The 25335-nt window shown below is 39.1% G+C and overlaps 1 pseudogene; it reads left to right on the top strand.

The window, feature by feature from the left end:
• LOC134138841 (uncharacterized) overlaps window positions 1–23969 on the top strand; it is a 31545-nt pseudogene extending 7576 nt beyond the window's left edge.
• Window positions 23970–25335: the final 1366 nt, after the last annotated feature.

The following is a 25335-nucleotide window of genomic DNA, read 5'->3' on the forward strand; positions in this document are numbered from 1 at the left end:
TTTTGATTTCCACTGATACAGGGAAAATAAATTTTTCACAGTATATGACTCATTCTGTGCATACTACCTGTGTATATGCCTCCATCAGTGTTTCTAAATCCTAATTTGGAAAAAAAACAGAGAGGAGAGAGGGAGAGGAGAGGGAGAAGAGGAGAACCTGCAAGCCCCTTATTACGCCTGGCTCCCCGTCTTTACTGGCTATTTTTCCTAAACTTTTTGCTTGCAGTGCACTTTCAGATACAGAATCTTGACCACATGCTCTGTTCAGTGAATCCGTGAAGTCAGTGCTGGAGTTCCCTGTAGTGTAGATGTGTTCATCCAGTGTTCCCTTGGTAGTGGGAGGTCCATGTTTTCTATTAACGCTCCTCAGAGATAATGTGATTTCAAAAAAAGAAGGACAGGCTGGGCAAAAGGTTTTGTCAAATTCACTTATTTTGTACCTAAAACACAGAGTACTTCACATCAGTGGAAAATGGTGATTTCCTACAAGCACATTTTCTCAGCTAATCCTGGCTGTTGTTACAGTTCTTCAGCCAACCAATCTTTTTAGCTCTTTTTGTCCTGGTCATCTTATTTCTAGCAGTGAAATGATACACCGCTTAGAAGAGATTTAGTCCTTTTTATTAAACTGCTTTTTACACTTTTCCCTCAGTTTCCACTGAAGGAGTTTTTCCCCCCTTCATCTTGTCTCCTTATCCCAAATCCACTGGCTGTCTCTGATTAGAGTTAATCAAAATCAGTTGTCCTGCCTGCAGCAATCCCTGAGGCAGAAACTTTCATTTCTGGTGGTTCTCAGTTGCTCTGTCACAGCTTACTAAGCATCATGTGTCTACTCCACATTGAGTTCTTGCTACAAAATGAGCACCTGAGGACTATCTGAAAGTTGCATTCAAAATAAGGTTAAACTATCAGTTGGCATTCACATACTGAATAAGGAATTATCCACTGACACTGATATATCCCCAAATCTACTTTCTTGTCATGTTCAGTCGGGCTTGGATTCCACCAGCAAGAACTATGCTGGGAACTGAATATTGCATAGTTAGGCACAAGCAAGTTAATTCTGTTTGAAAGGTTAAGCAGTAAAACTTACTATACTTATGCAGTCTGTTTGTGGTTTTAAATATGTAGACAGGGTTTGTCAGTATTCACAAAATGTTGTGTACTAACATAGTTGTCTCTATATAAGAAACCCAGAACATCCTTACTAGAGGATTAGAGGCTGGTGTGTATCTTGGAAGAACCCCTTCACTGACTAGGATGAAAGAAGAACAAGAGAATGCAAGGCATTTTCTCAGGTAAATCTAGATCCACTGAAATCTGTTTGAGTATGAAGTAAGGCCAGTATTTCCTTCAGGATCCTTACAATGAGACTGCTAAATTGATATTTCCTGGCTAGCCTCCTTTCAAGGGCAGCCATGTAGTCTCTGAAAACTGAAGTGCTGAAAATAAACTGTGGTGATAACACAATGAAGTGTTTGACTGAAGGGGCCAACTCTGAAAATGCTGGTGCATTGTGTGGGCTTAAAGCTGAGTAGTGCCAAGTGTTGTTTTATAAGTTGCTGAGCATCTTCAAATTACACTGAAATCAGTAAGAACTGAGGATATTTCATTTTATGGGATCAGGCCTATAATAAAGGAGAAACTTCTCATGTCATGTGTCTCATGTGTCACATTGTCTCATGTCAAGGGAAGCCTGTATTTCCAAAATCAACCCAAAAATGTATAGCGCATGCCAATGCCACTGACATTGTAATTTCATAAACACATATAGATGAGATCGAGGATATGTTTGATACTGTATAAATGACAAACTTGAAATGTCAGGAGTTGCTTTTAAAATTATTAAAATGCAATAGAAGTGCTGAAAATTGCTTTTTTTTTTTTGATTTGCTTTTTACATCTTCATAAAAGGGAAATAAATCTTTAGCACAAAATCCCTGCAAGAAATAAGTTTTGAAACTATGGAGTTCAGAATGTAAGTGCTTTCACAACTGTAATTACAGGTCATGCAAACGAGTGTAATAAAATTTTAGTGTATTTACAATCAAATCAAACATGTCTTTTTTTTAAAAAAAAAAGATGAAATCTATTAGAAATTACTATGTGCCATCTGCTGTAAAAGCAGATGATATTCTTTTCCTTTTTGTATTTACAGTATAGTTCTCAATAGGTATGCAAATTTGGTTTGTACCAAATAAGAATAATGTATCGATTTAGCCTTTTACTTTAATAGATAATGCAAACTCAAAAATCATTTTTCACAACTATTTGTCCATTTCTCTTAATTTCAAAGACCATGTGATTAGTGCAAAATGGTATTTCAGAATAATATTTATCAATCTGTATGATTTCCTCTCATAGCTATCTTTTAGCAAAGTACATTTGCATATCTTGAAATAGATGGCTTCATTAAAGATCCATCTTGTTTGCGATCTTGCAGCCGTCTTGGAAGATGATCTCCAAGTGACTGTGATAGGAATTACAGACGTGAATATTTGTGGGATTGGGCAGTTTATAAAACTACTAATGAAATCAGGTGCAGCTTTTACTTTTTCTGGTGTTAGTTTTTGCTCTGGAATGGTATTTTGGTGCAGAGTGACTGCAGTATGCTCTCTGCCAGCACTGCTTTCTCTGTCTTCTGACAGCGTTTCCCGATTACCCTGCCTTGCAAATGGCAGTGTTTTGATGTTTTGTAATACCATACTTTTTTAAACAAAATTTTAGTGGAGTTATTCATATCATCAGCCACAGTACCCCTAGCATTTTCACACTGATATTTATCCAAAAAATGCATGAGAAATTTGACGTGTTCGTCTCTCTGTTTCCTTTTTCTAAATTACGAGTTAAAACTATCTGTGAAAAGCAGCTTATCCTCCTTGACTGCGTTGGCCCTGCACTGATTTATGCAATTGGAGTATCTGCTTTGTAGGTTTAAGCCAGCGAGCCTACCAGGCGCCCTAGCTGGTTACTACAGCAATAGCATTTCACCTCTGTCGTGGTGACGGCGTGTGCTCCCTGGAAGCAATGAAAATCCTTTTGAGAGCAGCATGACTTGCCTGGACCTGCCCAGTCTGTCCATTCATCGGTTTCCAAGCACTTTGTTTTCAGACCTTTGCAGGCATGATAGATTTAGGCAGGAGGTTTAAAGCAGTTGGGGTGTAGCATGTTGTGTTTATCTTGTGCCTAAAGGAGCCTGGAGAGTTACCGAGGCAGCGGGCTGCAGCTGCACCCAGGCAGTGCTGAGGGAATTGCTGCTAACTCTTGGTGTTCGTTAGAGGATTCAGTGACGATGATTTAAATTCCCTCAACAAGGATAAATTCTCTGCCATTTGTAATACATAATTTGCTTGGAGTATTGGATCGACAGTGTTTGTGGAGCCACAGCAGTAGCCATCTGTTTTTTTTTTTTCCTCCTTCCAATCTGTGTTTGGCTAAGAGGCTTTTTCTGAAAGCCTTTCTGAAAACCTTTCTGACCTTTGCTTCACATGTATATGCTTTTCACTTCACAGCTAACTCGCTGCAGTGTGTTTCATGCAGAAGTACGCTCAGGAGTCATGCAAGATTTTGAGTTCATACAAAATAGCCTTTTCTCTCCATTCTACGTTTCTGATGGGTCCCTTGCTCCTATTTGCAGTTTATAGCAGGAGTATGAACTCTGCTATATCTAAGGCTCATAAGAGGTTTTGTTGTGCGTGCTTTTGATATTTTCAGCTATTGCATCTCTCCGCGGTAGGGACTGTTGGCCTGGAGACCAGCCATAGCACCTCCATACAGCTAAGCTATTTTACCCTGCAGACTAGGGTGGCTGTATCCAAGCTGCCTATTGGTTTAGCTCAGTTGGTTAGAGTGTGGTGCTAGTAATGCCAAGGTTGTAGGTTCAATCCCTGTATGGGCCACTTGTTTGAGGGTTGGACTAGATGATCTCCAGAGGTCCCTTCCAACCTTACCATTCTGTGATTCTATTGGGAATGATTCCTGGCCTGCACTAACCTCCAGGACTTGCTAGGAACTGTCTAGTGGCATGGTGGCTGTCATATGCCAAGACCAGAGATCAGCAGAGTGGCACTGTGGACAACTCCATGCCTGGGTTTGTGCTGTAGCTCTGATTAGCTTACTTCTACAGATGTAACTCTTGTGTAGTTATGAAGAGGTTGATATCAGCTGAGATGCTGGAGGGAATAGCTTCCTGGGCTTTATTTTACTGGATGCAAGAAAAACAGTACTGTTCAGTCTTTGGTGGAAGATATTCTATACAGAACTTGATTCTTGCTTTTCTTCAAGTGTATTGTATTTCAGGGCACTGATCTGGATTCAGAGAAGTGGTGGGCTGCCTATATTTGATAATTTAACTGGATTAATGTGAGAAAAATTAATATTTTTATTGAATAGTGATGAGACATTATTTTCAACATGCATTTTACCAGTATATTAGATAGTCAGATTTAAGATAGAACACAACCAAAAATTAAAAATTAAATAATAATTGTAATGGACAGCAGGATATGGGAAGCTTGTTTGTGTACTTTCATGTTTTTCTGCTGAAGTGATAAACTGCATTACTGAGAGGAAAATACAAGATCATGGCTGACTCCTGTAGCTCTTGTTGCCTTTCAAATAATACTGATGGCCAGATGGTGGCTGTAGGCCATTAAGTGAGCTGAAGCAGGAAGCTAACAAATAATTTAATAACACATTAAAAATGAACTAAGCAGCTGTGGTGCAGTCATATGAATGTGCTGCATTTAGGTCTATACAAAGTACACTTCCAGACAACTCATGCCTTGACACCTTAGGTTGGAATGCAAAATGTCTTCTTGATACTGAGCTTCCACATTTAACACTTGGAGTTTACTTGTCTGTGGCAAGCAAAGTAGTTTACCTCCTTCCATGCAGTTGCATGACTTTTCTCATTTGTGGGAATGATGAGGCTACTAGAAGTACAGCTCAGTCCCCAGCTTTGCATGGTCAAGTGCTTCATCTTCCTAGGTGTAGTGCCAAGGAATAATCAGTGCCTTCTGCAGGTCTATTCTAATTTAGCTTTCCCTGTACCCACAAAATGAGTTTGAAAGTCTCTTAATTCTGTGGTCATTGAGCTGTTTGGAAAGAAAACCACAATGAGAATTGTTTCCATCTACTCAGTAGAATAAATTCTGCAGCTGAACATGTGCATGACAGTTTCCCCCTGACAAAGGACCTGATTTTGAGAAGTGCTGATCTCTTGTTGTCATTCCCAGCAATATCAGTGTATTTGGGACATGCTCAAACTCTCCAAAAACCATGCCTAAAGAAGACATATCTAAAAGCAGTCCTTTGTTGTAGTCTTTATGCCAGCTTCATGCTCCTTGTTTACCTTCTGAACAGAACTCAAATGGATGAGTGTGAGACCATCGGGAACCAGGAACTGACTCACCTTTTGGAATACAGCAGAGAGCAAATTCAAACACTACAGAAAGAAAAAGTTGAATATAGCAAGTTCAAAGGAAGAGTAGAGTCACTGGAGAAAATGTGAAATCAGAAGAAATACAAGTAAGCTATCTTCTGTAGAGTAAATGCACTGTTCTCTTCCATGTGTATCCTTCAGTGCAGGCATCTTATGGTAGTTACTGAATCCTTCCATTTGTCACAGGTGGCCATTTGTTTTGCTACTTCTTGGGAACAGTTGTCTGTACAAAAATGAAGATTTTTTTTTGTTAGTAGGTCATTGTTTTGTTTTTTGTTTTAAATGTACATCCCACTGTCTTTATATGAGAAGAAAAAATAGACTGAAAAAATGTGCTTTCTATTTGGTACAGAAGGTTGTGAGGTCTGCCTTATTATTTTATTTCTGTGGACTGGCTTTTCCAGATTTGAACTGGCACTTGAGAAATTTCGTTCTCGTGCCATACTGGACTTTAAATCTTTGTGAAGGTTTTTAACTATCCTGATCTTTGTTTTTCTGGTACCTGGAATATATCTAGCTGTATATCTAATTTAACAGCCTGACGTGCCCAATCAAATCCCACATTCATCCTAAAAAGGCTCTAGGTTACTTTAAACTTGAGTGCCAGATGATAGACACTGGCTTTCTGGAGACATGAGGTTACACTCAAGACAGAAATGTGAGTACTTCCCATTGTACTTTCCGGACATAAAAAAATAATCTGGGAGTGGCTTGTTTCCTAATTATGCTATATTTCCATGAAAATCAGTCTTGGGAGCCAGGCTGTGTATATAAATCTATTCAATCAGTCCCTTTCCTACATGCCTTGTCTGCTCTTATAACTGACCAAAGTTTCCAAATTCACTTTCACAAGTTTCTCCAGAAGTCTATAGTTCTTTCAGTCAGCCTTTTCTCTGACTCTGCACCTATTGACAACTAAACTCTATTCTACCTACTTCAAATGAAACCTACACATACAAAAATAATCCATTTTACAAAGCTTTTCTCCACAGAGCTATCCATAAAGTCTCTAATGAAGGCATGGAAATCTCCTGAGGAAAGTCAGTGAAATGGAATCTCAGTGTCCTTAGAAATTGCCCAAAGTGCCCATGGGAGGCAGAGCATGCTCTCCAACATCACTGTCATCAGTAATCTCTGAAAACTCAATGTAAGAAAGTAATAATGAATTTACCAGAGTCATGAGAAATAGAAAGAAAGCATGAATTTCATGTAAATTTAGTGAGAATGTCATCAAAACCTATTGGTTTGAAGTGGATAGTAACACTGAGAAAGAATAATACCAACAAAGGCAATTTGTCTGCTTCTTGCTAGCTGTAAAAGGCTTAGTTCATGGATCAGAAAGGTTTGAACTTGAAAAACTCTTGGTGGGTGGATGAATGTAAGGTAAGAGATGATATATAGACTAATTGAAAAGTTAGTGTGCCTGAAAAGGGAAAGCAAGCTCAAGCATCATTAACTCATTTAGATGTGGACAAAGAATTATCTCCAAGCGCTAGAATAAGCTGTGAAGGCCATTGATCGTCTGGTTTTGCTGAGGAAATGCATTACAACATTTGTTTTTAATAAGAATTTGAAAGCATCTGATAAAATCATGTCAACTGCATGCTCTGGTGAGCTGCACTGCGGTAGTCCAGGTAGGGGAGGAAAGATGTGCACAACTAAAATAAAATTATAATCTACTGCAACAGGATAGTTTCTACTTAGATAGGATAGAAAGCGTGAACTGCAGTTGTTGCTTAGGAGAATCATGGTATCATTGAGCTACTTGCTACTGCATTGTGAATGGTACCAGTCCTGGATGGATATTCTCTCTCTCCAGGTGTTCTTCAAACGCCAAGTTTCCTGTAGGTGCTCTCGAGTTCATTTTCCTATCATTCATTGCAAATTCTTCTAAATTTCTTTAGGGTGATTCCATCTATTTGGATCCTCTACTTCAGTCTCCTTAGCAATAAAGTCATATTTGAATATCTGTCTGGTCGCTATGATCCCTAGTAAGAAAAGCTGGACAGAACAATGTTCTGCCGCACAATGATGTTTGATCTGAATTTATAGACTTGACAGGAACCCGCCAATTTCAATTAAATTCTTGACCAGAAAAATTTTGGAAAGAGTCAAAATGGCAAGATAGTACTTTGTTCAGACTTTATGTACTTTTTGCTTTTCATCTATATGTTTTTGAAATACGTAATTTTTGTACTATACAGATAGTGAATGGTTTCTCTGGTCATGTTTCATATTTCTCTAAGTGAAACATTTACAGCATATAAATTTAAATAGTTTTAGTGAGGTTGTTTTAGCTTTTTGAATAAAAATATTTTGAATGTCTTCTCTGCAAACTATTTTGAAACATCAGCTTTTTTTTCCACTTGAGCTTTTAAAAAGTTGTTAGAATTTCTACTGAGGACTAATTCTGTTTCCTGACTAGGTCTAGCCCAGGAAGTGAAGTTTGATAGAATTGTTTTAATCTTTTGTTCCCAGCTGTCAACGTAATGAGCTGACGTTCAAAAATTAAAGTTTGCAGCCGAACAGTAGTATATCACTGAGTCACTTGCCTGCAAGATTCCCATGTTTGTGAGTCTGTTTCTTCTCAGCAATGGCTGATTGATGTACAGACTTCTGACAGTTCTGGGCAGCTCCCAGCAAATAAAGAATGGTGATGAGATGGACAGAATTAGGCAGATACACAAATGAAGGGGAAGCAGGAAAAAGGGAGTGCACATAACAGTTGGTAGACTACAGAGCAAATTGCACGTTTCTTGCTTAACTCTACTGGTGTCACAGTTTCAGTATCCAGCATGAGTGCTCTGAACAAAGAGGAGGACTGAGTTTTGGAGACAGCATGGGTGAGTGCAGAAGAAGAGTATAGAGAAAAATTATAGTGACATAGGCATGTGAAAAGTCATCTTCAGAAGTCAAATTAGATTAATTCTGCTCTTTATGTATATAATGCCATTTACTTTTTTAATAAAACAGCCCAGCTGCCGGCTGGTTGCTAGCAATAGATATAGTGGGACTTTTTAGTAAGCCTCATTTCATTTCTTATGTTGTGCTGTAAATACTCAGAAGAGAAAACACTCTCAGTGGCCTGCCTTACAAAAGCAGCAGCTGGACAACTGAATGGGAGTTAGTGGAGCAGGGAGGAGGAGCAGATTGGAGAATGTAATTGGCTAGTGTAAATGTCTCTGCTGATCTTCTGACATGGAAGAGGTTTAATTATAGTTTAACAGTTTCTTTTGTCCTTTCTCATTTGTATCATCTCATTCGTTTAATACGTTTGTAGGATCCTTCGTTACCTTACTGTGGAACTGAGTAACCACATTTACAGCGTACTGGGAGGGAGAAGAACGTTATTATCCACTTCTTACAGTGGGGAAAGCAGCCTGGAGAAATTAAATCGTTCAGTCTGGAATTCAAAAGACAGAACTCTGGTTGAAGTTGGTCATTTCATCTCCTTGTATACTCATTAGAGAAATATAGGTGCCTTCAAAGAGTGATTAATTTCATCCTATATGAGATGGAAGATCTAGAATAGATAACTGTCTTCTAGATGGTGCAGGCTGGTGAGATGAATCCTACTCTTCCACAGAAAGCATGCTCCTAGGAGAGAATTGAATCTAGCCCTTAACTCCTAGATATTTCCCTAATTTGTATATCTAATTTCTATTAATGAATCTTTAAAACATGTTAGAACAACCAAGTAACCTGTCTCTTGCTTTATGTAGTGAACAAGTTTTTGATCTCTCTTTTTATTTGGTTTTAATGTTCTCATTAATGAAACTTATCACCTAACACTGTTATGTTCATTTGAAAATGTCATTTCAAGTTAGCATTTCACTTTACTTTTAATTTGCCCACACCTGTCTTTTAATATGGCTCATCTTTTCATATATTGTTAAGGTCAGAGAAGAAAAAAGATCAGACTCACATGTGCAGAATAAATGATATAAAAATTCCAGTAAAAGGATAAGAAAAAGCCAACTCACTTCTACTGCAGGACAGATTTCTGTATTATTTCCATTGCTTTGGGACATTTGGTGATGTAGAAAGCTTTCATTCCAGCCACTGCAGAATTTTTTTGTGTGAGAGTAATTCTTGCCTGGCATGAGGATGCTTTGCCAATCATTAGGATCTGTAAGTAAAGAGATTAGGATGCTACATTATAAAGACTGCTGCATCAGGTACTGGGGAACATCAGCAAAACAAAATGTGGAATTTTATTCAAATTTTATTCATTGTGCTTAAATATATAGAGGTTAGATTTCAATCCTAAGCTATTAAATATGGCTTTTTTTTTCATAATGAAAGACTACCATCCTCTGTGGAAATCTTTGCTTTGAAAGAAATTCTGAAGTTATGCACCATTTTAGCATATCTGGTTAATTGCTATCAGTGTACTTAAATGACATCATTCTTATTACAACAGAAAGCCTAAAGGCTTTGAGAGTTGTTGCTTATTTTTGCCAGATTGAAGAAGTGTCTGATTCTACTAGAAGCAGCTTGAACTATTAGTTATGTATTTATAACAAATTCTCTATTAGCTTGCAGAAGCCATTTTGCGAGAGACATCATCTTTGTCCAAACAAGAAGAAAGATCGTGGAGAGACAGTCATAAAAACTGCAGCATCACCCTTGTGGGGATGAAGACATCTTTGCAGAAACCCTTTTTCAGAAGTGTGAATAGCAAAGTATGCATTGCCAGTAGTTCCGCAATTTCGACTATTGATTTTAGAGAATGCTCTCTGGGATCAAAATTTGTGCAAATGAAAGTGTCTATAAAAGCATAGTCTTTTTTTTTCTTTTTTTTTCTTTCTTTTTTTTTTCTTTTTTTCTTTTTTTCTTTTTTTTTTTTTTTGCAGTGAGTGTGTGCTGTGGTTCAGCATGACTTTGCTTGTATTTGTTTTCTGGTTTTGCAAAAGCAGGAGAGAAATCGTCTTTCTCCCTTTCCTAACTGAATTGCCTGATGTTTACAGATGTACTTGGAAGTCGTTGTACCTGCGGCTTCGCAGCTTGGTTTTACGGAGAGTGGCCCCAGAGTAAGGCTGCAGTACCATATGGACTCCACTTAGAGGAGCTCGTTCCAACCTTTCCTCCATGAAGCATAAATCCAGAATGGCAAATTTTGCCATTCGAGGCATTACTTGCTAGTAAAATGCCAAAGAATTTGCCCTGTGTGTAAAACAAAAAAATTATCCCTAGTGCTCTTATGCCTAATAAAGTCAGTGGGAAAATCACTTAGCTTTTTACAAGTTGTGGTACGTTAGCTCTTTACATCAGATGAGGTGTTTGTTTCTGAATGGTGGCTCTGTGACTGCTCTTTCACAGCTAGCTTACAGTATGCTTAATACAGCTCACAGTTTAGAATATATATATATATAATATATATTGTTGTGCTTTTCCTTCTCTTAGCTTCGTATTTCTTGCTTTTTGAGTGCCTTGATTATTACAAGCCTTCCTTCTTCCTTTTGGTCACACTTAGCTGAAATCTGTTGGAAATTAATAATCTTCTGATAGGAACAGATTCCATTGGCTATGCCAAAATTAGCTCAGATTAGCCAACATACTTCCATTCTCTGCCTGTTTAGGGACTGAAATGAAATTTAAAGCATGTCAGATGAGAAAGGGGGCTCCTATTCTCTCGTAGTGGCAATGCCAGAGTAGCTTGAAATTCACTAGACAGCGACTTTAATGAATTCTGTATGGTACTAGATATGAAAAAAGGTGATCCTAAGAATGACTCCATCTGGATATGCCTAAGAAAGCAGTTAGTCATGTCAGAAATAGCAGCTTCTGAAAGCAACATGGATGTTAGATGTCTGCCTTCAACACTGGCTACCTTCCTGAGCATTTCAAATGCCATTTAGAAATCAGGTGTTTGATGGCTTTGGTGCAGGAAATTGATTTGTTTGTTCTAAACTGATGTAGGACCTCCGCAGTCTCTTCCTTAGCCGAGATCTCCCTGTTACTGAATGCTGAGGTGAGCAGAGTTGTGCACCAGCATAATAATGTGAGATATGCTATCTGCAGCTGAGGTAGGCAGTAAAGGAAAAAAGCCAACTTTCGTCCTGTTAGCTTATCCTGTAAGTGTTCACGGTATGAAAGAGTTTGTTTCATTGGAACATCCCCACTGTTCTTGTGAAATAAGGAAAATACAGAAACATTCAATCTTCCTATAGACTTCTTAAGGCTTGCTAAGTTCGTTTTCCTCGTACAGTGCTCAGCAACGTGCAAAAAGAAAAAAAAAAAAAAAAAAAAAAAAAAAGAAAAAAAAAGTCTTCAGCAGTTCTGAGAAGGAGGAAGTTGAGGACAACAGACTTTTGGCTAGCTGATCTCTGAGCCTTCATAATCCAGCCAGTGTTGGTTCCACTCCAGCTGGAATCCAGCACAAGCGTGACATAGACTAATGGGCATAGTGGCCAGATGTCCTGAGTGAACTCTGAAATATCTGACAGAGACACACATTCTTTATCTGATCCAGTGGTAGAGAGAGGCCCTGTAGTGTGCGGACTAGCTGCTGATTATTTGAATGAGGAAATGAAGGCTCAAGTAAATAGAACATTAAAAAGTAGTGCAAAGAGCCAGGAAGGGCAAAATCTGTGCAACAGTGATAGATCTGAACATAGTGACTCACCTGTATTTCTTTTGCATTTGAGCTCTTGCTAGCAGATGGATGCTTTTCTTAAAAGATTTTGTGAATCTGGACAAATACGAATTCTGGATATAGATAAAACAAACTCTTATGCTTTTTCTGTCTCGAATTGAGACAAGATGCATGGGAGCACATGAAAGTGAATGGCATCAACTGATAATCCCTTAGAAAGAATCAAGTAGCCCCTGAACACTCCTATGCCAAAGTTTAGTATAGAGAAAACTAAGAAAAGGGAAAAAGACATTACAAAAGTTTAGGGTTCTTCTGTACCAAATTTTCCTCTTGTGTACTTAATTGCACTGATTCATTCACTGAAGCACTGGAGGTAGTTCCTAATTAAATGTGGAAGACCTTTAATGATATGAATGCACCAAAACCTGTAGACTTTGCTGTATTTGCATTGGAGAGATTGTCTGAGTCTGTCCTTTCTGTCTGATGCTGAGAGGAAAAAGCATCTAAATCAGATCAGGAAGTTGCTGCAGGATCACTGATCTATACTGTGACTGTTTTGAAAGATAGGGTTAATAAAGCTATCTCAGCCTATGCAGATTGTAGATTCTAAGAGAAGGGTTGAGTGGCTTTAAGCAACAGTGGCAGTGGTTTGAGTTCTGCAACCACCTGTGTCAGTTGTGTTTGATGAGAAACTCACTGAAAGTTCACAGATAAGGGCAGAAAGTTACTTGAGAAATTGTATTTTTTAAAGAGAGAGAAAAAAAAAAGGCAGGATAGGAGTGTTGAACAAGGTCCAGGAATCCTCGTCAAGGTGTTCTGCAGCAGGAGAAAGGTGTGGAGGTATTTTCAAGTCCAGAGTTCATGTCTTTTACAGCTTAAAGTGTATGTTTTCTTATGTTTTGCTCCTGCATGATGATGCTTATTGTGAGCCTGGATGTCAAAAACAAGTCTGTGTAGAGCCAGGTGTTTCTGAGAGTTGTGCCATGTTATGCATAGCCGTTGAGACAGCTATGTTTGCAGGTTTCTGTTAGTTCCATAAGAATAGAGGCTTGACTTGGGGAGCCTGGTTATTTTCACATTTATAAAAATACCTTAAAACCAAATACTGTGTGATGTCTCCTCCAGGCACTGGACTTGACAGCCTAATACCTAGGGAAAAAAACAAGTTTCTGAAGTGGTACTGATATAATCAAAATAATACATTTCACCTACCAGAGATCTGACACGTTACTGCCAGCAAGATACCAAAAAAAAAAAAAAAAGTTACATTGTTTACATTGTTCACAGGAAAAATAATAGCGGTAACTGTAACTGCAAGAACTAACGATGCTAAATTGATAAGGAAGTGTTGTCAGGCAGTGTGGCTGCATACTTATAGGTTTAAAATCCTCAGAACTCCACCAGGGCAAGAAATATTGTCCACAGAGGTCCTCTTCCATGTTAACCAGACATTGTTTTATATGACTTATGAAAAACGTAGAAATATTCAGCGTGTCTTGAAGGGTACTTGCACTGTCCCTAAAGCTTTGGATGTAACGTGCTTCTCCTCCGACCCCAACTCACATTGTGTCATTTACTGATGTCAAATGATACAGAAGCCCCAGAACTGGAAGGAAAGAACTATGCTGGGTCAGTTTTATTACCAGGGCACTTTCCCAAAAGGCAGATATTTGTAACCAGAAGAGCATAAATGGAAAACCATGGTAGGATCAAGTCAGGGTTCTTGGCAGTATCCTAACTGTGGTGCAATTGTCTTCATTTTTGGTGTCCAGGAGTGTTCTTTTGGGGGTAAGGACTAATTCCTTTTGTCTGTATTACAAGCCTAAAGTTGGAGAGCTAATCTACTGTTAGAATTTTCCCCATTAGTTTATAAAAAGAATAAAGGTGACACTTGGAAACTCTGAAGATACTAGTCACTATTTTTCTCACTCTTAAAATACTTTGGAAGTGCAGGGACAAATGCATATCCTTTGAAAAAGCTGTATTTCCTCTTCTGTTACCTATCAAGGGAAGTGGCAAATGCGTGTTTCCTCTGTGCCCAGGGAATACAGGACATGAGCAGCTCATGCAATGATGAGTCAAGAGCTCCTGCAGGCCCTCTGGCAGTGGGGAGCTGAGCGTGGCCTGGAAGATCTGCAGGCTGGCCTCAGTGGATAATACTTGCAACTCTTTTCAGGCAACCTGATTTCTGAGTGCATCACATTAGACTTTCAGCAGAAATGAGATGTGGTTTCCTGCAAGGCATACAGATGTAGATAAATATTAGTGATTTCTGTGAGAAAAAAACATTCTTTGCATAAGGGTGAGCTGTACACTGAAAGACAAATTGCTGCTTTTTAATGTACTTGTTGGAAAATTTTCAATGGAGGTCAAATGTACTTTCTTCTAATCTTATTAGAAGGATTTTATTGTCTGATTTTGCCATAGATTTTGAGAACTTTGATTGTGTTCTTTCCTTGTCCATGAGAATTCTTGCTGAGAATTTACTAACTATGAAGCAGGGAAGTATGAGTTCTGAAAGTATGTAAAGAGCCTTTTATGGCACCTGCATTTTCACTGCTTTTTCTGAGTATTTGTTGCTTCTTCCCAGCTTTTCAGTGAAGGTGTGGGAATTCAAACTGTATATGACACGAGCTGTGACGTTTGAAGGTTATAAAAGTTCCTTATTTATGGGATTTGACAAGTAAGAGATTTCCAGATTAATCCAGTTTAAATCGGCACCACAAAAAACTATAGGTATAAAATCTAGGAGGAAGATCCCATTAGAAAATTAAAAGAATTGCTGCTAAACATGGGGAACAAGGAGAATAACCACATTTATATGGTGTACATAGGCCCTAAGTAATACCACCTCCTCCTGCTTTCTGCTGCCTGGCTGTTAGCATAGATCTGTAGGACTGGAAGGAGCCTCGAGAGACCAGCTAGTCCTTCCTTTTGCCAAGAGCAGGACCAGTGACACTGACAGTTTTTTAATCTGTGCTTAGCTAGCTCTCATGAAAAGGATTCCAAAATGAGTTGGCATCTTATGCTGCCTATTTTAATTAGAAAGTTTTACTCAACGCTGAGAGGCTGTTTCCCCTCAGTCCCTACTCCTTTTTTGCTTCAAGGGTTTGCATTTAGTGATGATTTATTTGCTTCCAATGAATAAAAGCCAAAAGTTTTCATAGAATCATAGAATTCAGTTTATTCAGATGATTTGGTGACTTTGCCTATGAAAATGATAGAATTGAGATCAAGAATCTGATCATGCTGAATTAACCCAAATACTGAGTACCGGGTTGCCTGCATTACAGTGATTGCTCTTATTTATGAAATAATTTCACTTAGAATGACATCCATCTATACAAAAATAAACACCACAGGTACTTCTTTACAATTATATTGATGCCCCTGTCATTATTGCTTTTAAAGTAGGTATGATAGTGTATACTGTAATCAATGCTGTGACCAGCATTAAAAAATGAAATGGGCAGCAATAGCATATATAGCAACCTGGAGCACCTTTACTAATGCTGTTCTGCATGGAGGCCCTCACATACAGAAATGTACATTTTCCTAAAAGTGTTGAACAGTTAATCATGTTCCTGTTGTAGGATTTTTCATGATATTTTAAGATGTTTATATCAACTTAACACAAATCTATTCAAAAACTTTCAGGCACTAAAAAGCTTGGTGCAAAGGACTGAGTCTTTAAGCTCAGTAACAAAGGAACATCAAGAAAAGAAATCATCTAATTGCTTCCTTAGCAGAAGCACAACACCCGCTGGCAGGAGAACACCTCACCAAGGAAGAATAACACCTTTTGAGCCAGAAAAAGTAAGTCAGAAGCAAGGACAATTTAGACTGTCACTATTTTTTGTTTACAGTGTAGTTCAAAAGCTGGATTGGGATCACAGTCCTCACCTAGCTACATCTTCCATCCCGATTCTTCCATCCTCTTGCCAGAAATAACCTCAGGCACTGTTCATACATAGAGTTATTCAGGTATATCCAGGCCTGAGCAAGAGTAAATGCTGGAAACTTGCCCTTCTTATGGTCTCAGAAAAGTTCACAGCTGATCACACATAGCAAATATTGGTATGCAGCATGATCTGGCATTCCCCGGAGACTGAGGTGACAACAAGGTGGGCGAGACAGCGACCTCACTGATAGGGGCCCCATCCCACTGCCCCACGAGGAAGCAGGGCAGCTGAGAGGGTGGTAGTTGGGGTCAGCCAAGAGTCCTGGTCATCAGGCAAATTTGTAGTGATGAGGCAGGTCTGAGAAGTGTCAGGTCAGGAAGTTGGCCAGCAGGTCAGGGTCTGAGTTTGGATCAGTGAGATGTTTGGCCAGGTACAGGCACGGCTGCAGTGCAGCCCAGCAAAGACCAGGAGCAAGATCCTCAGCTTAAATGCAGTTCCTGAGAGAGTGGGAGAAAGGAGCCCCATCTGAGACTTCTTCCAGCTCTTTCACCCCTGTGTCTTTCATTGCAACAGTCTGAACCAAGATTAGACAGCTGTGGCTCATCAATGAGCTGGCTTTGAGTGCAGACAGCTAAATTCCTAGCAAGGAGAAGTGCACTCTGGGCCCTATCAATGATGATTCCCAAGTTACAGTGAAGCACAGCTGTCTGTCAGTGCCTCTCCATTTTATTTCAGGTTGCATACCTGCCCTCTCCTATGGGAAAGAGGACAGATGATGGAAAATCATCTGTAGCTGTCTCATGTCCAAGTGGTTTTAAGGAGCCTCGCTCTTCTCATGTAAAAGGTAAGGTAACTTTCTGCCTGCTGATAGTGATCTCCAACCTCTGGATCACAGGCAATGTGTTCTCACTAAAACTCTCCTTTGGTTCTTAGAAGAAGTTAAGAAAGTTATCTTTGACAAGAGAAGGGAGCAGGTTATGCTGTTACTTGTAGTTACCTGCTCAGTTTGTTGCCCTGGAAGCAGAGAAGGTGGAGAATGGAGGTGGTCTACACTATTCTGGTCCAGGATGAAGTGACTTTGGGAGGCTGGGCAGGCTGTTAGCAAGCGTTTTCACTATACAAAGCAATATGTTGCTGGAATCTGAGAGCTGGCGTCTTTCAAAAATGTTCTGGGTTGGGTATAGAAGCATGTGATTCAGCAATTTCCATATGCTTTCAATGATCCTTTTCATTTGCGTTTCCTTATGGGCAGATATTTGTCCATTTCAGGTAGCTCAGAAGAAATGACCACCTCACATAACCAGGGCAGTGACACTTGTAGCTTTACGTTCTGCAGTACCCCTGGCGAAACACAGGTATTTCACTGTATATCTACAAAATGATTGAGTGCCTTTGAGATATCAGTTTTTGTATATAGGATGCTAACTACTATTTAGCTGGGAACAGCGCTCTCTCGGCTTTATTTTCTCACATCTGCTCATGATGATCTGTCTTTAAAACAGTATTGCTTGCAGATAATGTAGTAGATTTCTGTATCAAGATAGTCCTGTATGACTGTATGTTTATGTTTCACATAAACATGTTTGTGTTGCTAGTTAACATTTTAATTTTGGCTCAGGAAGAAGAGGATCTTAAAAAGACAGAAAAAACATGTAAACCATGGAATAAAGTGGCTTTTGTGACCTCTGATGGGAGAAATGGTATAAATGCTTACGACAGCAAAGCAGAGAGTTCTCTGACTTTTCTGGAGGCTGAAGCAAAGGTTTGAGCAACTTATGGTTCTGGCTCTCGTATTGATCAGCAACTGTCTTCCTTCTGTCTGTGAAATGAAATGAAACACATTGGGGGAAAAAGAAAATCTTGCATTCACACTTCTTTCCTGGCCACTATAAAACTTAGAAGCTTTATTTCTGAGACTAATAGCAGGTCATAATCTGAAAAAACGTAGTTATTTTTTAATGAAATTACATATATTATTATTAAGAAGGGAGAGGGTTTATTCTATCCATAAGATTTGTACCTATCTTCAATGGAAACCTGAAGCAAGACAGACCAAATCTGATTTTTTTTGCCAGTGTTTAGGTGCTACTGCTGGCTTTGGAGTTCCCCAATGTGTGGCTTTTCAATCTGACATTGCTAACGTGCTCTGGAGGATCTACTGAAAAAGCACACTCAGTCCTTGGGAGGTATTTGGATGCTTAGGCAACAGCACCAGAGAAATCTCAAACTGTCTTGGCTTGTGTACAGGAAGTCTGGATTGGAAAGGAAATTGAAAACTGCAGGATTTTATCCTTAGAGGGAAGGGAGGCCACTGTGGAAAAACGCCACAGCAAGAATGCTAAGATGAGAGAGGGCATTCTGCTGGCAAACGCTTTGCGAGAGTGCTGTGCAGCGGACACAGTGCTTCGGGGGTGGATCTGGGCACTTCAGTCACAGGTTACATCTTTTTACTAAGAACACGATTGCCCTGCAGGGAGAAGAATTCACTGTTCCATTGGATCCCACAATTCAAAATACACCAGGTCCTCGGACTGTAATTAACATTAGTTAATAATTGTGCTGGATGCTCTCCTGCCTGACTCTTTTCCAAGCAAATAACGGCTGGAATATCAATTAACATAAGGCTGCTTTCCCTTACCCAGACAATACAAAGAGCACTCACTGTAACAGTGAACAGGATGCCTGTAGCCTCCTGATTAACCCTTAGTTACACAGTTGGCATTACCTGCACTTAAGAATCATGTCATTTGTTTCAGAAGAGAGGAGCCAGCTAATGCAGGTACCTTCCTTTGCAAATCAGTGACCCAGTGTTCACAGATAATTTTGTTCTTTCTTCTTTTTATTCGTGTCACTTCTTACAGAGCAGTTTCTCAGAATGCACTCTTTCCCTAGATTTTTGGACTCTCTGTATTTTATTTTTTGTTTTGCAAAATGAACATACAGGAGTGTATGAAACACTCGTAGTTCTGACTAGCAGATTATCAAAATCTATTGCAAATGCAAGGTAATACTTCAAAGAAAGACAGTTTTTGTCTCTGTGTGTGTGTGTTCAGATAAACACTTTTTTGCGTAGTTGATTAAAGTTAATGAAAATATTTTAAAAACTTTTCTGTTTATATAACTCTGACTGTGATATTTTCATAGTTATTGCCTCCAAAATCAATATTATCTAGAAGGTCACTGTTACATGAAGAAAGAAGAAAAAGTGAGGAAGATGTGCAGGAAAAAATAGAGCATCGCAATGGAAAGGTAAGAGAAATTAGGAAAGAAAAGGACTTGAAGAGATTGTTAATAGTTCTGCAGTATAGATGGGAATCATTGCTTCAAGGAGTCACCAAGAATTATTTCTCAAATGAAGTGTCTTTTCTTTACAAAGGAGCTCAACTATGAAGTAGGTGAAGGGCTGGCAGTCCAGTAACCAAATTCTCTTATCTCTGACCTGATTTGCTCAATGATTTTCATCAGGTCCTTTTTGTTTCAGCTACCTCATTTGTGAGATGGGAGGAATGATACTGTTTAGAGATGAAAATATGCTAGTGGGGTAGTGATGGTGACAGTGCAAGATAAAAGACTTTTTCTTTCTTTCCTTGGATGTGAATATAATGTCAGTAACAGTGCCACCTACACACCACTTGTGGGAGAAGTCTTTCCTTACGTGCAGTTGAGTACACCTGGAGTAATGTCAGAGGCTCTGTGCTAAATGCAGCCTAGTCCAGTTTGCTCAAACCACCTGTCAAAATCCCCAAAGATTTCCCAGCTGCTTCCTACAAATTGCCCATCGTCCTTAGGACCAGAGCTCAGCTTGGCAGCTGGCTTTCCCCCACTTCAGCTGTCCTGGCCACTGGGAGGAGAGGACGAGCAATTCCTGTTGGCTTCCCTTTGTGCCCATGTTCCTTCCCACCAAACTGGGCAACATGTTCCTGCATGGCACCTCAGAAATGATCTTGAAAGGCTGATTATGCATCGCAAATCTGGTGCGTTGATATTGGGAAGGATTGTCAGCAATGCGACCAAGTGACCTCGCACTAGCTTCGCTGCTGATAGAGAAGCACTCTTCACAACACCATCACTGATCATGTAGTTCAGATCTGATGTCAGTCTTAGATGTCTCTTCAGCTACACTGCTCCAAGCAGGCTTACCCTGTTAAAGCCTTTTCTGATGCTGACTGAGGGAATTCTCTGCCTAATCACGGTTGTCAGCTCAGGTAAGGTTTTTAGGTAGATGAAGCTAAGACAGTAGTTTAGTTTCTCTGTTTACACAGTTCTGGGCCTCTCTTCTCACCCTGCCAGTGCAGGTGTTGATTAATGACACTTATTGGTGGTTTATCATAGAAACATGTTTTGTGATACAACAGTTGTTCAGGGGATACTGATTTGAGATGCCAGTTCTTTTGTAGTTGATACTGAGATGGGCTTTGTGAATGCTTCTACAAATCACAGTTCCTTCTTGCAGGAGTAGTAAATTCAGCAACTGTTGTTCTGATTCTTGAAAGAAAAACAATTATGAAAAAAGTGCACTCTAATATTTTACCACTGGATTTTACTCATAAAATTGAGTGGTAGGCTGGACTTTTTTGTGTGACTCAAGAGAGGGATTGATGGGGTTTGATTTGCCCCAGTATATTTATTCCTTATTGTTCTGCTGGGAGATGTTTCCTTCTTGTGGAATGTGTGATAATGCTGAAACCATATAGCAAAGTTATATACCCCTTGTGGTTGTATTCTTCTTTGGATTTCACCAAATGAATTATGGGATTTGATATATGCTAGACAGAACTAGCTGCCAGAGTGATTCCAGGAAAATTGATTAACCAGAGGCTGTGCTAGGTGAGAAGTCTGTTTGACCAATATATTGGTTGTAGAAGGGCATACTGATGGCATTGTTGTCACCTGTTGTCTTGTTAAGAAGTCTTGACTAGTTTTGCAGGAGATTGCTGACATACATTAACAACCATTTTATTCCAGGTAATGCAAGGCAGCAAGGTCATTCAGTACCTTAGAATTAAATGTGGCCACATGCAGCAATCAATGTTAATACATCAAATTCAGTCATTTTGGTTTGCATAATACAGAATCTGGGCCTCTTGGGTGACTTGGGTGGAATCATACCAGCATATATGAAATGGTAACTAACTGATATCAGTCAAGTAATAAACTGAATGGCTTCACTATTGCCACAGGTTGTGTTTAACAGAAAAAGAAAGATGTGTGGTTTTACTCATTTCCCTATGGTTTCAGATGTTGCTTTGTGATGAGTCTGCTTTGACTTGATTTGTCTTCATTTGCGTTGGATGCTTTATGTGTTTGAAGGTGGAAGAGGTGTTTGCTGATGGACGTTGAATCATTACTTTCCGTGATGGTACCAAAAAAGAGATCAGTGCTGATAAAAGGATGACAGTGGTTAGCTTTTTCAATGGAGATGTAAAGAAGATCATGCCAGATCAGAGAGTGGTGTGTACCGTTTGCTTTTTCTTTTAGGAAAATTAAGTGACTTGTCCTGTAAGGTCCTACCATTTGTGTTGATCTATCATTTCTGGGAGAAATGGATTAGGAAGGGTGTTGATTTAATAAACCCGAAAAGGGAGGCTGCTCTGTCTACAAGGACAAGAATGGAAAGAGGCTGGAAGGAACAACAGGGTAGTTGCCTAACCACAGAGAAGGAGACCGAAAATAGACAAAGGGCAAGGGCAGCTATCTGAAGCAAGAACTGACTGTTACACATTTACATGGTAGATAGCACAGAGGGTTCTTCTCTGTAGGTATTATGTATATATAAACAATTAATAATGTGAGCTACAGTGGACGTTAGTGAGTCTGATGAGTGTGCATATATTTTAAATTAATGGTGCATGGGTGGGAGCTAGAGCAAAGAAGTGGGAAGATCGCCTCCGTGAGTGGACTATTCTGTTGTACTTTATCAAGAGGAAAGTAGCAAAACCTAGACACATCCATAAGGAGTGGAGTGATTAAGAGTTACAAATAGAAATGTGAACATAGCTACTTTTATAGATGGCAGATACAGAAAATAACCTTGAAATGACTTTTCTGAGATGGCTTATTTTTAAGCACATTTTTATAGTAGAAACTACTTATGCAAACATTGTGAACAAGCTGGAAATGCTTCACTCTCCTTTCAGATTTATTATTATGCAGATGCACAGACAACCCACACTGCTTATCCAAATGGCCTGGAGGTGCTGCAGTTCCCTAATAATCAGATAGGTATGCAAGAGCTCATGAATGTGAACTGTATGTGCAAGAGAGTTATTATTCTGAAAGTATTGTCTGATGCTGACTCTAGCATATTGTGGTTTTTTTCCTTGTTGATTTGCATTTTATTTATATTTGACTTCCAGTATGACTCATGCTCAGATTCATCTTACAAAGCAAAGATAACAATGAGGTGTGAATGCATTGCTTATATTTCTGGTCATCTGATTATTTGATTCTTTAATTTCTTTAGCAATCTATTGGATATCATTTCCATCCTTACTACTGTGTCCCCCCAAATTCTAGCTCTGTGAAAGCAATGTGAAAAAAAATATCAACAGACTTTGTATGTCTTGTTTCCCACAGAAAAACATCATCCTGATGGCACACAAGAAGTTATATTCCCAGATCAGACAGTGAAATGCCTCTATAGTGGTGGACTTGAGGAAACTTTTTTCCCGGATGGTACAGTAGTAAAAGTAGAAAAGTAAGTCTTATGTTAAATGGCAGGAACTGGGCTTCGGACAAAGGTACAATGATTCTGACATTTACAATATGGTTCGATTCTGTATGACTGAAAAATTTTAGGATGAAAGGAGAAAGGATTTGGAAGATGACTAGGGTTTTGCTATTACGAGGCACTGAAAATTTTTGACTTCTTAAATCATAGACTATAATTTATCACAGGCGAAGTGACTGTGAAATGTTCCTATAGTTCAGTTTCATGTAACTTCACACTTGTTTTGTGCATCAGGCCCAGTTTGCTGTGCGACTTGCAAGACACAGGAGAAACAGTTGTGTGTATTAACAGTGCAAGCACTGAAGGACCAAGGATACGAACTTCTGAGCTTATTCGTAGCTTTTTGGCTCACTTTCTGATCTTGGGCAAGACATTTTAAATATTATCTCTTTATTCCTCTGTGTAAAATTAAAACTAATGATTAAAACTAAAACTTACTTACGCATGTCCCTTGCTGGCTTAGGAATGACATTGTTGCAAAAATAGATTTCCTGCTTGCAAAATGCCTTGTGGTCCCTGCATGAAGAATTCTGCAGGATCTGCAGATCCTGCCACAGTTAGGTATTATACTGAAGAATCTGTCATGCTCCCATATTGTGGGATCTGATCTGTAATGCCATTGCATGTAAAATTCTGAGGTGAATTACAGCCTGAGAAAGCTTCTGGCTGACATTATTTTTCACTTTTACTGTATCATATTAGATAGATCAGTGAGATAGATTAATAACAGACAGAGCTTTCCCCTGGCAGAGGTGTATGTATCTTCTGACCTAGTTTTATCCTCTTTGCAAAAGGAAATGTTGGTTGCACATAGGTTATTATCCTATCCTCAACCCATACCTCACAAGAAAGATTCATTGTGAAGGAGCTAGGGTGCCTGTGCTGTCTTTGTTTTGTGGCTTTTTCTGTGCTTGTCCCGTATCTCATCTTCATCACTCTTAAAGGCTGACCACTCTGGAGGCAGTCCAAGGAGGGGTGATGTTCCTGATGACACCTCCAGGTGTCTACTGTGTTATTACAGTACCCCTCATAAAGTATATTTGTCTTGGGCAGTGCTATATTGCTGTGTATATCTGGATCTTCTGATTGCTTTGCTTCGCTTTCAGGAATGGAGGTAAAATAATGGTATTCAGTAATGGTCAGAAGGAGATCCACACTGCGCAGTTTAAGAGGCGAGAGTACCCAGATGGCACTGTAAAGACTGTCTACTCCAGCGGCAGACAGGAAACCAAGTATGCTTCTGGACGGATTCGAATCAAAGATGAGGAGGGCAATATCATTCTAGATAAGAGGTGATTCCTCCCTGTGAAGGGCAGCACTGTACATAAGTGGCTCAACCCAGTATTAAATCTCTGTAGGATTTAATATATCCACCCCTCGGACATATATAGCTGTTAATATTGATCTTTCCTTACATCCCTGATAGTTTTCTGTTCCTTGAAATAATTCAGATTGGAATTTGTGTGACAGTGAAAACTACCGCTTCTGTTGAAATAAATTAAGGATAAAACTTAGAATAAACTGTGTTCTCTACATTTACAAATTAACATAATATGCCACAAAAAATATATATATATATTTATACACACACATATATACATATATATATATATAGACAGCTGAGTGGATGGAGGATTCTTATCTCTTTGTGCTGGAGTTATGGAGTAAGAGGAAGGACTAGAAAGCTGAGGGTAATGTTACTTTGCCTAGCTTGCTTTAGAGCATAGGGTCAAAATCAACAAGGAAGATTTAAGCCTTGTGAAAATGAATGGATGGATAAGGGTTAAAATTTACCTTGATTCAGTGACTGGTGCTTACTTTGGAGTAAGGACCCTTTACTTTCTACCTGAATGAAATACTTCTTGAGTGAGATTTTAGAGAAATAGTCATGCCCTCTCTGTGCAACATTAAAATACCTGTGGTACTTCTCATCAAAGTGCTTGTTCCATGATACATTTTCCTTTTTTGTTTTTGTGCTAGTTGGTTACAAAAGTGGTAGTAATTAAGGAGTATGACTTAAGAACCTCAAATCTATAAAGTGCTTGGGATTCTTTGGAGAAAAAGATAACTAATCAATGTGAAGTTTTACCATTGTTGTTCTGCATGGTGGTCCAGTTCATCAGTTGAAAATACAATGCAATCTTTAATGTAAATGCAGCTTCTCAAAGTTGAAGAGAGCCAAGGTTTTCTTGGGTCATATCATTCTCTGGTGAGAGCGCTGCTGACTCTTGAGCAGAGGTGAACAGACTGATCTCAGAAGAGGATCTGAACCAGCATCATCTAGTTTAGACAAATATGTATTGTTCATCATCTCTCTTTCAAATTAAATGACTGCAGCTTTCAGAATTTGTTTGCAGGATCAAGCATTGGAATAGGCCCCCAAAGTACTTAGAAACTTAGAAACTCTTTCCATTATATTGCCAGTGGCACTACTGTTTTGCTGAATGGTTCAGTGCATCCATCACTCCCTCCAGAATCAGAAGACCTGAGTTTATTTCCTCAGAGAGGTTAAGCAGAGGAATGCTTTGGTGATTTGGATACTAAGTTGCATGACACCTTCAAGACCAAGCTATTTTGGAGAGCTTGTAGAACTGAACTTTTGGAACATGAAATAATCCAATTAGATATAGTGAAAAAAAAGATTTTACCAGGAGGGTGGTCA

Source organism: Rhea pennata, chromosome 3, assembly GCF_028389875.1.
Source record: "Rhea pennata isolate bPtePen1 chromosome 3, bPtePen1.pri, whole genome shotgun sequence".
NCBI classification, from domain to species: Eukaryota; Metazoa; Chordata; class Aves; order Rheiformes; family Rheidae; genus Rhea; species Rhea pennata.